At 43.2% G+C, this 14,782-nt stretch overlaps 1 protein-coding gene across 8 annotated transcripts in view; it reads right to left on the bottom strand.

Annotated features, from left to right (window-relative positions):
- ERC2 (ELKS/RAB6-interacting/CAST family member 2) overlaps nt 1-14,081 on the bottom strand; it is a 968,268-nt gene extending 954,187 nt beyond the window's left edge. For all 8 annotated transcript variants that reach the window (XR_014295433.1, XR_014295434.1, XR_014295435.1 and 5 more), the window contains exon 1: nt 13,905-14,081. The gene's annotated coding sequence lies outside the window, so the exon portion shown is untranslated. The remainder of the gene's footprint in view (nt 1-13,904) is intronic.
- Between the last annotated feature and the right edge of the window lie 701 nt (nt 14,082-14,782).

Here is a 14,782-nt window from a genome sequence, read left to right as displayed (position 1 = left end):
ACAAACCAAATGTCCACCAGCGGATGAACGGATAAACAAAATGTGGTATATAAATACAATGGAATATCATTCATCCATAAAAAGGAAGGAAACTCTGATGCATGCTACATCATGGATGAATCTTGAAACCATTATGCTAAGAGATGTAAGCCCGACACAAAAGGACAAATATTGTATGATTCCACTCGTATAATGTACCTAGAATAGTCAAATTCATAGAGACGGAAAGTAGGATAGCGGTTGTCAAGGGCTGGGGGTAGGAGGGAATGGGAAGTCATTGTTTAATGGGCACAGAGCTTCAGTCTGAGATGATGCAAAAATTCTGGAGATGGAGAGTGATTATGATTGCACAATATTGTGAGTGAACTTAATACCACAGAACTGTACACTTAAAACTGGTTTAAATGATAAATGTTATATATATTTTACCACAATAAAAAATAAAAATAATAAAAATAAATTTTCAAAAAGAAAACAAAAAGCAACTGACAGGAGCTGGTGGTTACATACCCCTGCTTCCTCACCCCTCACATGAGACCATCCGGAGGCAGGTGTGTTACACTATCTCCAGAGTTTCCTTGTGCGATTAAACTCCAGTCGCCACTGTAGTAACTTACTGAATAATGTCCTATCTATTGGCTGCCTTCTCCCCCCTGTCTCATATCCTTGTTCACCTACTGGTGTTCCCTGTATGTCCCAAACAATTACTTGTACTAGAATACTTGTCTCAGTTTCTAATTCTGGGAGAAGCCAAACTAAGACACCCAGGCAAGTTTCTTAACTTCTCTAAATGTTAATTTCCTCATCATGAGAAATAATACTTGGATCATGGGGTTATTGTCAAGATTAAATGAGATCATTCTTGCATGTGCTTAGCACAGTGTCTGACATATAGTAGGTACTTAATATGAGTTTCTTGAACTTCTGGTCCAATAGTTATTTGCCTTTTTGATAAACTGTGTCTCAGTTTCAGGAAGAGATTAGAAACCCAAGAGCTATTCTTTCCCATCTTCTACCTGATTAACACCTCCCATGTTATTTTTATTGAAATATAGTTGATTTACAAAGTTGTGTTAGTTTCAGGTGTACAGTAAAGTGATTCAGTTATACTTATATTTAAAAATATACATATTCTTTTCTTTTACATCAACATCTCCCATGATTTAACATTCACCATTTAACCACAAGAGGCATGAAAAGGAACCGAAATTTTGCATCCAACTCAGTCCTTTGCTTAGAAGTGGGCAGAGCCCACAAAGAAAGTTAAACAAGCTCCCAAATATCAGTTAGATCCTCCAAGGCAGACAGATTACCATCATACCCTCCTGACCAGGGGAATTAGAGGGCTGTGGGGTTAATTGTACACAAATCTTAATTCTTACCCTTCTTTCTCTTTGGCTCCAAATGTACCATCTTAGCATCACTAAGGCATATGATGAGGACTAAGATGCATTTAGTCTTTTTCTGTTCCACAGTATACCAAATGAAACCATGCAATCATGAAAATCCATTGAGGTGCATCCTTTGCTAAGTACCATTTTATTTTCTTTGGTTTCTCTTTACTGGTTCACCAAAATACACAGAGAATTTTGTTAAGCACAATGACCACCTATGCCACTTAGCCTATCAAAGGAATATGCTACTGACTATGGCAGACTCTCCTAAATAAGACTGGTGAGAAGTTCAATTTCTATCCACTACTTTTGCAGAAAATACCTTTCTTAATACACATTTTTTTAAAGCTGAACAAACAGAGGTTTACTACACTTATATGTTAAAAAGGGAAGCTCTGTACCCCAAAACAAATAAGTGACAAAATCCAAATTACATCTTGACCTTTATCATAATCCACAAAGCTTTTTTCTAAAATTTCATATGTCCATAGCCTTTAACTTCATTCTTATCCCTCACAACTATATAGAGTTGGCCACCTTAAGTCCAAAGCATCTGACTGAGTAAACACCATCTATATTGGGCATGTTTAAATGGTTTCCATCTTTGCCTCAATTATATTATGTTTATGAGGCTCATATTTGTCCTTTATTACTGCCTATATTTTTTTCATTTTCCACTTACTTTTTATAAAATAATGAAAAGATTAAAGAACTACTCAAATGATTACACAAACTCTGCTAAACAAATATGGTGATGTTGCTGAAATAAAACTACTTGTTATCAGGTAAGGCCATAATATAGTAGCTCAAAATGTTGGTTCACAAGCTGAAGCACAGAAGTCAAGATTAATATATGAAAGGCAGTTTAGCAGTGTTACCATCTAGAGTACAAAAATCATACAAAAGTAAAGTCATAGGCAGCTGGTATACATGGGGCACTGAAGGCAGTTTCAGCACATAACTCTCAATCTTGTACGCTTCACAGAATAATTAAACCATTTTCATTCATGAGCTTTCTCACACCACTCTCAGAAATTGCACACTATGAATTACTTTAACTATTGCTTTCTATTGGTCTAACAAAGTCAGTTTAATTGTACCCATTAACTGCAAACATTTGCAAACATTTTAAAACAAGATCCATACTCTGTGCTTTGCTCAAAACTCACTGAAAAGGACCTGGTCCCAGACGACATTCAGAGAGATGCTCAAACCAACAAACAGTGTGGAGTCCCACTACAGATATTTTATCAGGAGCATCTTCACCTGGAAAATGGTCTTTTAAAGTTATTAAGGCTGCATAAAGTGTGTTTGGTCAATGAAATCAGAATGGGCACTGCTAGGACTCCCAAGACCATATTCATAATCCTTCTATTGCTTTCCAGGTCATCCTGCTACTCCCTTACCCCAATTTCAAACTCCATACTCCCACAAACACCAAAAGCAGGTAGTTATTGCCACGAAAGTGGAATGAAAGAAGAATAAAGAGAAGTCAGCATCCCTGGTTGTGTCAGTCCCCTACTGAAACCCTTTGATGGTTAAGCTTGAACTTCATCTCCTTAGTGGATCACAGGGTCTTCATGCCTGTTACTCTCCCTGGCCTCTCTCACAAACCCCCACCCCCAGCCAAGCTAAACTCGATCCCCTCGGGTCTACTTTCATCTCTCCAAACCCCCAACCTTCCATTCTCTTGCTCATCTTTGGACCTGGACTGTTCCCCCTGTTATTTGTACCATCAAAACCAAGCCCAGGGACTTCCCTCGTGGTCCAGTGGTTGACTTCGCCTTCCAATGCAGGGGCTGTGGGTTCGATCCCTGGTCAGAGAGCTAAGATCCCACATGCCTCACAGCCAAAAAAGCAAAACATAGAAAAGAAGTGATATTGTAACAAATTCAATAAAGACTCAAAAAAAAAATGCGATAGGGGAAGGATGTTTAAAAAAAAAAAAACAGGGCTTCCCCGGTGGCGCAGTAGTTGAGAGTCTGCCTGCCGATGCAGGGGACACGGATTCGTGCCCCGGTCCGGGAAGATCCCACATGCCGCGGAGTGGCTGGGCCCGTGAGCCATGGCCGCTGAGCCTGCGCGTCCGGAGCCTGTGCTCCGCAACGGGAGAGGCCACAACAGTGAGAGGCCCGTGTACCGCAAAAAAAAAAAAAAAAAGCTTACCCCAGCCGGCTCCTCTTAGTGTTCTACCTCCCCTTAGGTGTTACCTTCTTCTAGAAGCCTGTCTCCATCCTTCATCCATGAATCTCCCCTGTCCTCCTAGAGGAAGACAGCCTGGGTGTTCTGCCATAAGAGCTTCCATTACAGTAGCCTGCTTACTTGTTTGGTGCCCCCCTAGAGGCTACAATCCCTGAGCCCCCCAAAAATCACCTGTTTACAACTCTGCTCTGTTTACAACTGCATCCCCAGTGCCAGCAGAGAGCTGCCATGAAGCAAGCACACATATATACAGTGAAAATATAATATAATGGCTTAACTCTTTGTTAATAAAGTCCATCATGAAAGCACACCGGACATTCTTGTTTTCCAGGATAAAATAGCTTATAAAATGCACTTACTTAGCTGATCCTTTGCATGAAAAACCTGTTGTAAAAAAACAAAAATCATTTTAGACCTGGAAAAGAGCCAGATGGTTTTGATATATATTAAGAAACGGAGAAATAAGTAGAAAGCTAGTGGTAAAGGCAGAAATGGAATTTAGGTTTCTTGACTCGCAGGTCAGCGCTCACATCTCTAAAAGAATCCAAAAGAATCTGCTCGGAAGTTATTCTAAGCAGCTATTCATGTTGCTGATTTTAAGGATGTCCTGTCAATGTATTCTAAGGCTCTGTATGAAAAGATAGTATTTTCTCAGACTTAACAAAAAAGGTAAAGAATTTCCCTTATGTACGCCTGCTAACTGCTCTGTGCTTGCAAGCCTGATGAACAGCAGTCACTGAAACTCCAGTGCCTTTGCATCCACCCAGCACCAAACAGGACCTATTTTCAATGAGCTCCTAAGAATACCAAGCTATCATCCAATTCACTACCTAACCTCCTGCTTCCCCCCATGGAGAGGTTTCAGAAACAAGATGGCTAGAGAACCAAAGTGGGTGGGGGGAAGGAAGCAGGGAGAATTTTACCCAGAAGGAACAAAAAGCACACATTACCAGACAGAAAGAAAACACATCTGAAGCCCTCTCCTGAGAGCCAAATGTGGAAAAGGATCAACAACACTGCTCCACTAGGATCCTGACCTTTGAACCACAGTCTTGCTCCTCCAGGGATGGCAGTTAGCTTGCAGCCAGCTGGCAGGAAGGCAGCATGGCTAATCTGCCTTAAACCAGGAATAAGAAAGTCACCTCGGTAGGAGTTTGGTGCCTACCAGTGTCACCAAGAAAATAACCAACCTCACATCTTACAGAGCCACTCAACCTGCCACCTTCAGAGTGTTGTTCTCCACCCTCAGAGCAGCTCCCAGACCCCAAATCACCTTGGGCCCCTACCTTCAATCACCTTGGGCCCACAGAAGATGAACTTCCCACCCTGACCACACCCATCATGTTTTAGAGAAATCTGCTACAAAAGAACTAGTAACTACAGTGCACAACTCAGTATAATTCCTTACATAAAACCCTGCCCTTTATTGCTATAATTAGCCATACTGTTTTAGGGGAAAGCCTCTCACAGTCTGCATAAGGATCTGAGCATATTCTTAAAGAACACATTGCTCAATTCCCATTCAGGCTCTTGTCTTCTGAGCCACTAAGAAATTACCTTGAATTAATAGTTTGCTCTTAATACACTTACAGAGAATGCACTTTGCTGCCTGTAATTCATTCACATTCTGAAATCACAGAATGACAACTACCTTTAGGGGTGGAAAGCTGTAAGTCAGGAAGAAAGAATTAGACTCCCCCCATGCATACACATACACCTGCGTGCACACACTGCACACATACAAGAGAATTAAGTGAGCAAAATGTAGAATTTGAAGAACAAACCACAGCAAAGTAAAGCTGCTGGTATAAGGCATCTATGAACATTGCCACTGGCCTTCCATCTATAGGTGTACCCCAGAGATGCCCTCCAACCCAACCCATACTCCTCATCTGCTGGGGCTGCAATCTCACTATTGACTCCCAGGAAAAAGTAATCACTTAGTTCCTTCCTGAAAGTGCTGGCTGCCTTCCTTTCCTTCTCTCTCTCTCTCTCCCCTTTTTTTTTTTTAATTTTGTTGAGTGCCCACTAGGTGCCAGCAACTAGAGATTTCCTGGAACTTCAAAGCAACAAATCTGGAAAATGAAAGTGGAGAAGAAATGCACAAAATGCTAAAAGCAGAACTTGAGGCACAGACCTGGGAAACAGGGGCAGCCAAGTGCTAAGGAAATCCGGATAGAGCAGAAGTTGAACTGGCCCAAGAGAGGGGTGACCAATTACAACAGCAATTAAGTCAGTGAGGTAATGGCCTCGAGTTTCCCCAGCTGAGACAGAGTGAGTAGCAAATCATGCAGAGAACTCGGCCCTAGCCATAAAAGAGAGACAATCTGGCTCTTGCTGGTGCCTTTGGCATTGACACTGGTGGGGCTCAGTTGTTGCTTCTGTTGTAACTGTGTGTAAACACACTGCTCCTACTATGCCCACTGATAATTTAACAGCCTGAGAGTCAAGCAGATGTGGGTTCACCCAACCAAGTTCCGGTTCTACCACGGCATTAATTTTAAGCAAATTTCTCTGCTCATTTATTCAATCAACAAATATTTATTCAGCAGCTACTATGTGTCAAAGATTCTTCTAAGCACTGGGGGATACAGCAAAAGGCAAAAGCTCTTGTCTAAATAGAGTTTATCAAATTCTTTGAGGCTCAGTTTCCTCATCTATAAAATGGGGATAATATACCTACCTTTATGGGTATTATGAAATGAGGGATATAAAGCACCTAGCACATAGTAAATGCTCATAACTGGTGTCCTTCATAGAACAGAGCAAACTTATCCACAACCCCCAATTAGAGTGTAAGCTCCAAGTGAGGAACTATCTATGGTTCACCCCTATACCACCAGTACCTATCACATAGTAGATGCTCAATAAATATTACATAAATCAATGAATGAGTCCTCAATCTATAGTAGCCATTATTATGGTAACTGATAATAATTATTCTTCCCCAAACCACTGAGGTTCTACTACCTTAAAAAGCAACAGGACATTAAATTAAAGGCTTTTTTTTTAAGTAAGGTGCACTACACAATATATCTTTGGATTTTTTTTTAACATGACAGCAAATGTAATTAAGCATAAGTATTCCAATTCATAGAATCTATGAGTACAGAGGCCTACATGGACAGCTAATGTAGATGCTACCTCCTTCTTTCCTAAGCACAAAGTAAGGACAAGTTGGCCAGACCTCAGGTTGATCCAGAAGACACTTAAAAAGTAAGTTAAAGTTTAGCAGATGTGCTAAAAGATGATCTATCAGTAAAGATAAGCTTTTTAAAAAGTGCTGCATAAACAATCACAAAATCTCAATGGCTTAAAACAACAAAGGTATTTCTTGGTCACGTTGTATGTCCAATGCCAGTTGACTGGAAGCTTTGCTCATTTAGTGACTCAGGGACCCTGGCAGATGGAGCCTCCATCTCAACAGGTGCTTGCATGATCGTCACAGCAGAAAAGAGTACTGGATGGTCTCACACTGGAAATTAAATGTTCTAGCATACAGGTAACACAACATACACCTGGAGAAAAAGTAGCTGTGGAGAACATTAACAACCTCTACCCTGGATGATACTAAAACACAGCAAGCTGTGGAATAACAAAGGGATTTGTTAAAGAGGATGCTCCAGTAAAACATCTGGACAGCTCTAAGATTCACATAATCCTGGACCTGGGAGAATGTGTAGGGATCATTTCAGATCAGTGGCCTCAACATAAAGACATACCAGACTACACAAACCTGGACCCTGAATTTTCAGAGCAGCTCTGCTTTTTTCTGTAAATATACTCAGGGTCCAGACAAGTTTTTTTTCAGGAAACAAAAGTTTCTACAGCTGAAAAACATTTGAAAACCGCTAATGTAAACCAAATCCTTTATTTTACAGATTTAAAAAGTAGAGAGGAGAAAAAAAGGAGGCCCAGGAAGTTAAATTGACCCTGCCCCACCCCTAAGAAAGCTTCAGAATGATTAGCAGATGTGGAAATAAGTCCACTGACAGAATTTGTTGTATTGTTCACCACTCTCTGGCGATACCCTTCATCTCTGCTACCTTTGGCACAATGGAGCCAGACCCAGACCAAAATCATGTCATACAAGGTCATCAAGGGTTCAGTAAATGATATAGACAAGAAGCAGAAGTCCCCACCTATTGCACTAAACAATGATTCACATCCCATTAACAATTCTCTACATTACTCATTCCCTACTTCCTGGTAAATGTGAAGCCATTAGTAGAAGTTAATACTAACCTTCAGGAGACTTTCATTTTTGTTCTCAGAAGATTACAGGTAAACAGCCAACTATGATTTGTGTTCACTCAGTTCCATTCTCTTCTCACGTTCCCAGCTCACCTTTGTGCCCAGCTTCTCCTCCATTTTCATTCACACTAAAGCACTGGCGTCACGTATTTAAGCCTCAATATTCTTCCAACCTCCAGTCTCTGTCTTTTCCAAATCATCTTACTCAGTTGTCCCTCAGTATCTGCAGGGAATTGGCTCCCAGAATGACCATGGATAGCAAAATGCAAGGATGCTCAAGTCCCTTACAGTCAACCCTCCAGACGCAGAACCCGTATATACTGAGGGCCAACTGTACTCGTTAGCCCAGAACTAAAACTCAGACTTTTCAGCCTGGAATCCAGTTGCCTCCTCAATTTTACCCCAAATTACTTTTCCAACACTATCTCTTCTGTGGCAATATTTGCCCAGCCAAAGGCAGGATGATGACCCTGAAAGTCAAAATGACATAGTGATGAATCCTAGATCTTGTGCAAATGCCTTAATCTGATTTTTGATGTTCTCACCTTTAAAATAGGTATGATGGCATCTACTTTGAAAGGCTCTTGAGAAGGTATGTATCAGCGAGGATTATGTTTGATTACAAGTAACAAATAGTGGCTTACAAGTAAGGAGGTTATTTGTTTTAAGCAACAAGAAGTACAGGGGAAGGCAGTCTAGGCTGGTACTATGGCTCAACAATGTCATCAAGACCAAGAGCCTTCCAGGTTCCAGCTTTGTCATTTTTAATACATGGTCTTATCTTTGTTGTTGTGGTTCGTGGCTGTGCCTCAAGGAGTTGTGCCCATTTTCCCAGCAGCAAGAAGCAAAAAGGGGTCAAACGCTGCTGGGGTATATCAGCCAAGTGTGTCCTCCTCACTAAGCTTTAAGGAAGGCCCCCATCCAACAACATCCACTTGCATCATTATAAGACCTGAATTTCGTGGCCATTCACGTAAGGGAGTTTGGGAGCGTGAGATGTGCATATCTCCATCCCAAACAAAATTGGAGTTCTTTTAGTTAGAAAGGAGAGAATGAATACTGGATAGGCAATCAGCAATGTCTACCCCAATATTAAATTATATACTTTACGTAAAGTGCTAAGCAGAGTACATAGCACATAGTTAACTGCTCGATAAAAGTTAAGCTATAATTATTCCTATTATTATAATTATTATTGTTATTATTATTCACGTGTCTTACCCTCTAGCCAAATGGAATAACTCATTATAACCAGATGTGCTCCTTACACTTCTACTATATCCACTGCTCTATCTGTACCTCTAAAACTGTCACTGCTTCGAGGTCCAGGAAAATGCCATTTCATCCAAGAAGTCTTTCCTGACACCTACTCCTAATAAGTTCTATGGTAACAGGACTCACGTCAGACAAAAATTCTTGAGCTCCTCACTCCATTGAGCACAGTCCCTCAAACACAGTAGGTTCTAATAAATAGTGCCTTGATGATTTAAGTAATTCATGTATACACTCATGTATATATTCATACTTGCTTTTACAGTCAGCCCTCTAGAATCAAACATGGTATATTCCTGAAATGCAAAAGTAAAACACTAGGTTTATATGTCATAAAGCCAGGGGTAGGAGTGAGGGGATGAAGACTGCATTCCCCAAGAATGAGAAGAAAAAATTACAAAATTCTATAAAAACACCATACTTTTCACACATTGTAGGAGTTCAGATTATAGTTCATCAAATATTCCCTCCCCAACTATGGGCAGAGTCTACTTTTACCCATGAATGTTGGGCTTCCCCATGTGACTTGGTATATCCAAAAACACTGTTAGTGGAAATGACATTATCTTGTGCAACTTGGCAAGGCTCTTGAATACAGTCATCTGCCGTGATAAGAGCATGCTCCAAGTAGCTGCTATCCCTTCAGCCTGGGCCCCAAACACAGGTGGAGCAGACCAGAATCCAACTTACAGCCTATAGCAGAGCCACCACAAGGAGCCCAACCTAGATGAGCCAAATAACAGTCAACCGACAGACTCATGAGGGTGAGAATAAATACCTGTTTTTGTTTGTTTGTTTTTTAAGAAGATACCTCTTGGGCTTCCCTGGTGGCACAGTGGTTGAGAGTCCGCCTGCCGATGCAGGGGACGCAGGTTTGTGCCCCAGCCCGGGAGGATCCCACATGCCGCAGAGCGGCTGGGCCCGTGAGCCTTGGCCACTGAGCCTGCACGTCCGGAGCCTGTGCTCCGCAACGAGAGAGGCCACGGCAGTGAGAGGCCCGTGTACCGCAAAAAAAAAAAAAAAAAAAAAAAAAAAAGAAGAAGAAGAAGATACCTCTTTTCTTTTTTTAAAATATTTATTTATTTACTTATTTATCTGGCTGCGTCAGGCCTTAGTTGCAGCCCACGGGATCTTCATTGCAGCATGTGGGCTCTTTGTTGTGGCGTGCGGGCTTTTCTCTAATTGTGGCGCGCTTTTCTCTAGTTGTGGTGCACAGGCTCCAGAATGTGAGGGCTCAGTAGTTAGTTGCCCCATGGCATATGGGATCTTAGTTCCCCGACCAGGGATCGAACCCACGTCCCCTGCATTGGAAGGTGGATTCTTAACCACTGGACCACCAGGGAAGTCCCAAGAATAAATACCTGTTGCTGTAAGTCCGGGAGTTTTGTTATGCAGCAAACGTTGACTAATTTATTTTTTACCATTTGATATAATTTCACATTTATTACATAATCATTCATTTTGTTCTTTTTCTTCTGGTAAGAAGGAACCAGTTAAAGCATCTCTGCCTTTGGTATACCTAATGATTTCTATCTTTGGATCAACAGTCTTAAATTTATGAGACCTACATTATCATTAATATCAATGCTTTTCTATTTTCCTTTTGTTCTACTATCTTCCTAAAATAAGGAAAATCACAATAAAGTATCAAGGAATAACGTAAACATTGCTAAAACTGAACTGCTGGCTGACAGGTAGGTCTCCCATATGACAGCCAAAATGTTAACTTCTGAGCTGATAAAAGGGATTAAAGAAAGTCCTAGTAAAACAAATGAAAATGTTGATTGTACAAAGTCAACCCCACCAAAATCAAAGACTATCTGTTGAGGTGAATTTGTGGACTCCAATACCATTCATCTAAACTAACTTTTCAGGATACCTGTTTGGGCCAACCATGACCACTGAGTTTCATCAATGGGAAGAAGACACTGATAGGCTTAAGTCTGTGGGTTTTGTAGCACAATAAAGCAAGAGAGCAATATTGTTTTAATAGGATAATTTTAAATATAATTATATTTCATCATTAATGAAAAAGAATCTCTTTGTAAGTGGAAGAGAAAATAAAATTCCTATCCTTTAGCAAAAACAAAACAAGAAAACAAGACAATTGGATGAAAAGAGCATGTATTCAACTAAGACCTGTTCAGAACTCCAAATGGAAATTTAAGATATCAAGAAAAATGGAAGAGTGTGCATTCTAGTCTGTTTTACCTTTTTTTAAGTCACCGTTAAGTTTGAAACCAAATTTCCTTTGGGCCAAAACTGACATACTGGAAATATATAATACACAAAATTACTTAAATTGCCTGTTGGTGGAGGCAACAGCTTTCAAAGTGGCAAGGCAAATAGGACAGTGCAAAGACCATCAATATGGCAGTGGACTCTTAACAGAATAGACCTTATGTAAGCTGGAAGAGCCCACACTGCAGACTGGACACATGCAGACTGCACAACCAAAATTTGAATTCAAGGCCATGTCCAAGGTCATGGGCTCTGGGTCAGAGAAACCTGGGCTCAAGTTCTCACTCTCACACTAAACTGTGGCAAGATACTTAATTCCTTTTAGTTTCCTCATCTATAATTTGAGGATGATAATAGTCCTACCTACCTCATAGGGGCTTTGCAGGGTTTAAAAAAGAAAATACATGTAAAGTACTCCCCAAAGTGCTAGCATATGCAATAACAATAATGATAATAGTAATAATACTACTTTGACAAACCTGTCTCCTACATGAAGACCATCCTAATCAGTATATGCTGGCTCACAATCTGTTCATGAAATGCTGAATGCGCAGCTTTATATTCACATCCAGGAACAACTTCTATAAGGTGACAGCTCTCTGGTTCAACCAGTAATTTTTCCACTGAATTCAGGGACAAGAGTATTGAAAAATTAGCCTTTCACTAATAGAGAATTGAGAAGGATCTGCTCCTTCTGCCCACAATCCATCCACCCTTGAAGATCTTGCTGGTGAAAGCCATGCTTCCATCACAATCCACACACCACCACCCCCAAACTGTACAAGGCTTTCATTAAAGCACAGAAGCAGACCGACAAGATGGCTCACCTTAAAAGCAAATTCACCTTAAACGTAAACTCTTCTACCCTCCAGAAAGGATCTGGCTTGATCCCACTGCCACCTCCAAACTGGCATCCAAACTGGAAGTGAAGAAGGCAGCCTTCACTTCCAGAAGTTGGCTTATATTGTCAAAAACTAAAAGAATCTATTCGTGGTAATCCAAATAAAGCATGCTTGCCTGCTTCAAAAATATCTTAAAAATCCACCCAATAGAGCCAAGAGCCAAGTACTGTATACTGAGAAAAAATGTGACTTTACAAGGACAAGAGTGACCATAGGAGACAAAGTGCCACACCCTTTTCCAGATACCTCAAGAGTAAATGGTATCTCTTATAAAGGAGCCTGCAATTCTAGAGAAATAGGTGGGCAATTCTAACCCCCAACACACTCTCCCATTTCATTCTTTACACAGATTCATTTCATTTTCATTTTTAAGCCAACGGCCTGAGCATCCCCAACTACTACAACTGAAAAAAGGGATGGGGGTGACAAATACAAGTCAAGCATACTTGCTTCTAAGCCCATTTTTGAAGAGTTTTCTTCTCGCTTGTCTGCCTCTCACAGCTGGAGCCTCATACCTGGTATAAACCAATGGTTAAGTAAAACCACTGATTTAAAAAGCCAACCAGGAAACTAACCCTGACAGTGGGAACTGCCCTCCTCTCTCGAGCATTGATTGGCTCTTGAGGTTCCATTGGTCCCCATTCTGCCCACCTAAGTGGTAGGTGTGGCTGTCAATCACAGAGGGAGCTGACAATTCACCGCTCCGGGAGTAAACTGCCTTTCATCCAGCAAAGGCAGGTAGCCGCCTAAAATCGATCCTCTCGTAACAGAGCGGACCCTCCCTCTCGGGCAAGGAGAACAGAGACCCTTAAGTACAAAATAAATAAGGCAGGGCCGATCGTAGTTTACGAGCGCTGTTTTATTATCCCGCACCAAAGCAGCCCTTAATCTTCACTGTCCTAAGATGATCTTTCAAAGGCTCCGACAGTAATAAAAAATAAATAAAATGAATAGGTACAATCCTATAAGTATCCCTTTTCTTGTATAATTCGGAGATGGGAAAGGCGAGGGAAGGAATGTCGTTCAGTTTAATTTCACATCGTATTCGTTTGCATATACCACCACCCGCTACCCCTCCCCAATAAATCCGCTTCATGTTCTCTGACACGGTTTGTTTGTTTGTTTGTTTTAAACCGCTGCCCTCGGAGCCCACCGAAGCAGCTAGGTACCCCACCCCCTAGTCTGAGACTCTACCTTTCTCTACTTTGTTCTGCTTGGGAATTCCCTGAGACCCTTGCCCCTGCCAACACCCCACCCTTCAAGGCAAGAGGGGGAAAGCCAGCCGAAAGAGGGGGAGATGGAAAGAAGAAAGGCAATAGCAATGAGGGTGGCTGCCGGAGAGGGATTGCGGGAGGTGGCCCGGGCCGCCGGGGCGAGCGAGCGGCCCCCGCGCGCCGGAGGAAGCCGTGCACTTGTTCCAATCCGGGGGTTTCTACATTGAGACAAATCCGCCCTTAGGCCGCCCCATCCTTTCCCCCGCCCCAGCAAGCCCTGGTGGAGGCGGGTGGTTCACCCCTCGGCTCCCCCCGATAACGCATTGCAGCTCCCCACGAGTGAGGGGGACCCGGCACGAGGGATGCCCGGGCACGGGCGCCCCGAGGGAGCCGGGCGCCCAGCGGCCCCGGCGTCGACGTCTCACCTTTCCGATGCTCGCCCCGGGGCCGTCCCACATGGATTTTTACAACCTCTTGTCGCCTTGGCCCCGGGCGGCCGGGAGGAGCCGGAGCCGGCACCGGAGCCGAAGCCCGAGAGAGCAGGAGCGGGAGGAGGAGGAGGAGCAGGGAGGGAAGCGGGGGGAGGGAAGGAGGAAAGGCGCCGTTCCGAGGGCCGAGGCCGGGCGCCGGGCCGGGCGGGGCCGACGGCCGAGGGGGCGGCACCCGCCGCAGTCTCGAGACTCGCGCTCGCTCCGGCGCTGCCCGAACTGCGCTCCGCCGGGCCCCCCGCCCGGCCGCTCGGCGCGCTCGCTCGCTCGCCGCTGCCCTGACTCACATTCCCAGCATTCCCGAGGAGCTGCTGAGGGTGGGGGCCGGGGCTGGGACGCGGCCACCTCCGCGGGGGGCAGCAGAGAGCGCCCGGCCCGGGCGGGGTGCAGGCGCGGGGGTCTTCATAACGCCTCCTCCCAGGAGGCCGCTGTCTCGGAGCATCTCGTCTCCATCTCCTGTCCCCGACGCCCCTTCCCGGCTACCCCCCTCCAAAAGCTGCCAGGCACTCCGGGGATTAGTTAGGTGCCTTCAGCGACAGGGACAGGGATGACACGTGGTGGAGGGGTTGCAACTATCTTTCAAGTTAAGCTTTAGAGCGGGGGTCGAGGTTCCCTTACCCTGGCACCCTCCCATTAGTTTTATCTTCTTTAGGAGGGTGAAGGGATTTCAAAAGACTTTTACTTTCTTGTTCCTCGAAGGAAAAAGAGAATGGAAGATGAAGAAGGGAGCAAGAAAATAATACCATCATCACCAACATCATCATCATAGTTGCCATCATTCATTGACTGCCTCATCCGTGCCCAGCAAAGTGTGT

This window comes from Mesoplodon mirus, assembly GCF_964341445.2.
Source record: "Mesoplodon mirus genome assembly, chromosome: 12".
In the NCBI taxonomy this organism is placed as follows: domain Eukaryota; kingdom Metazoa; phylum Chordata; class Mammalia; order Artiodactyla; family Ziphiidae; genus Mesoplodon; species Mesoplodon mirus.
This window is presented reverse-complemented; position numbering and strand designations above follow the sequence as displayed.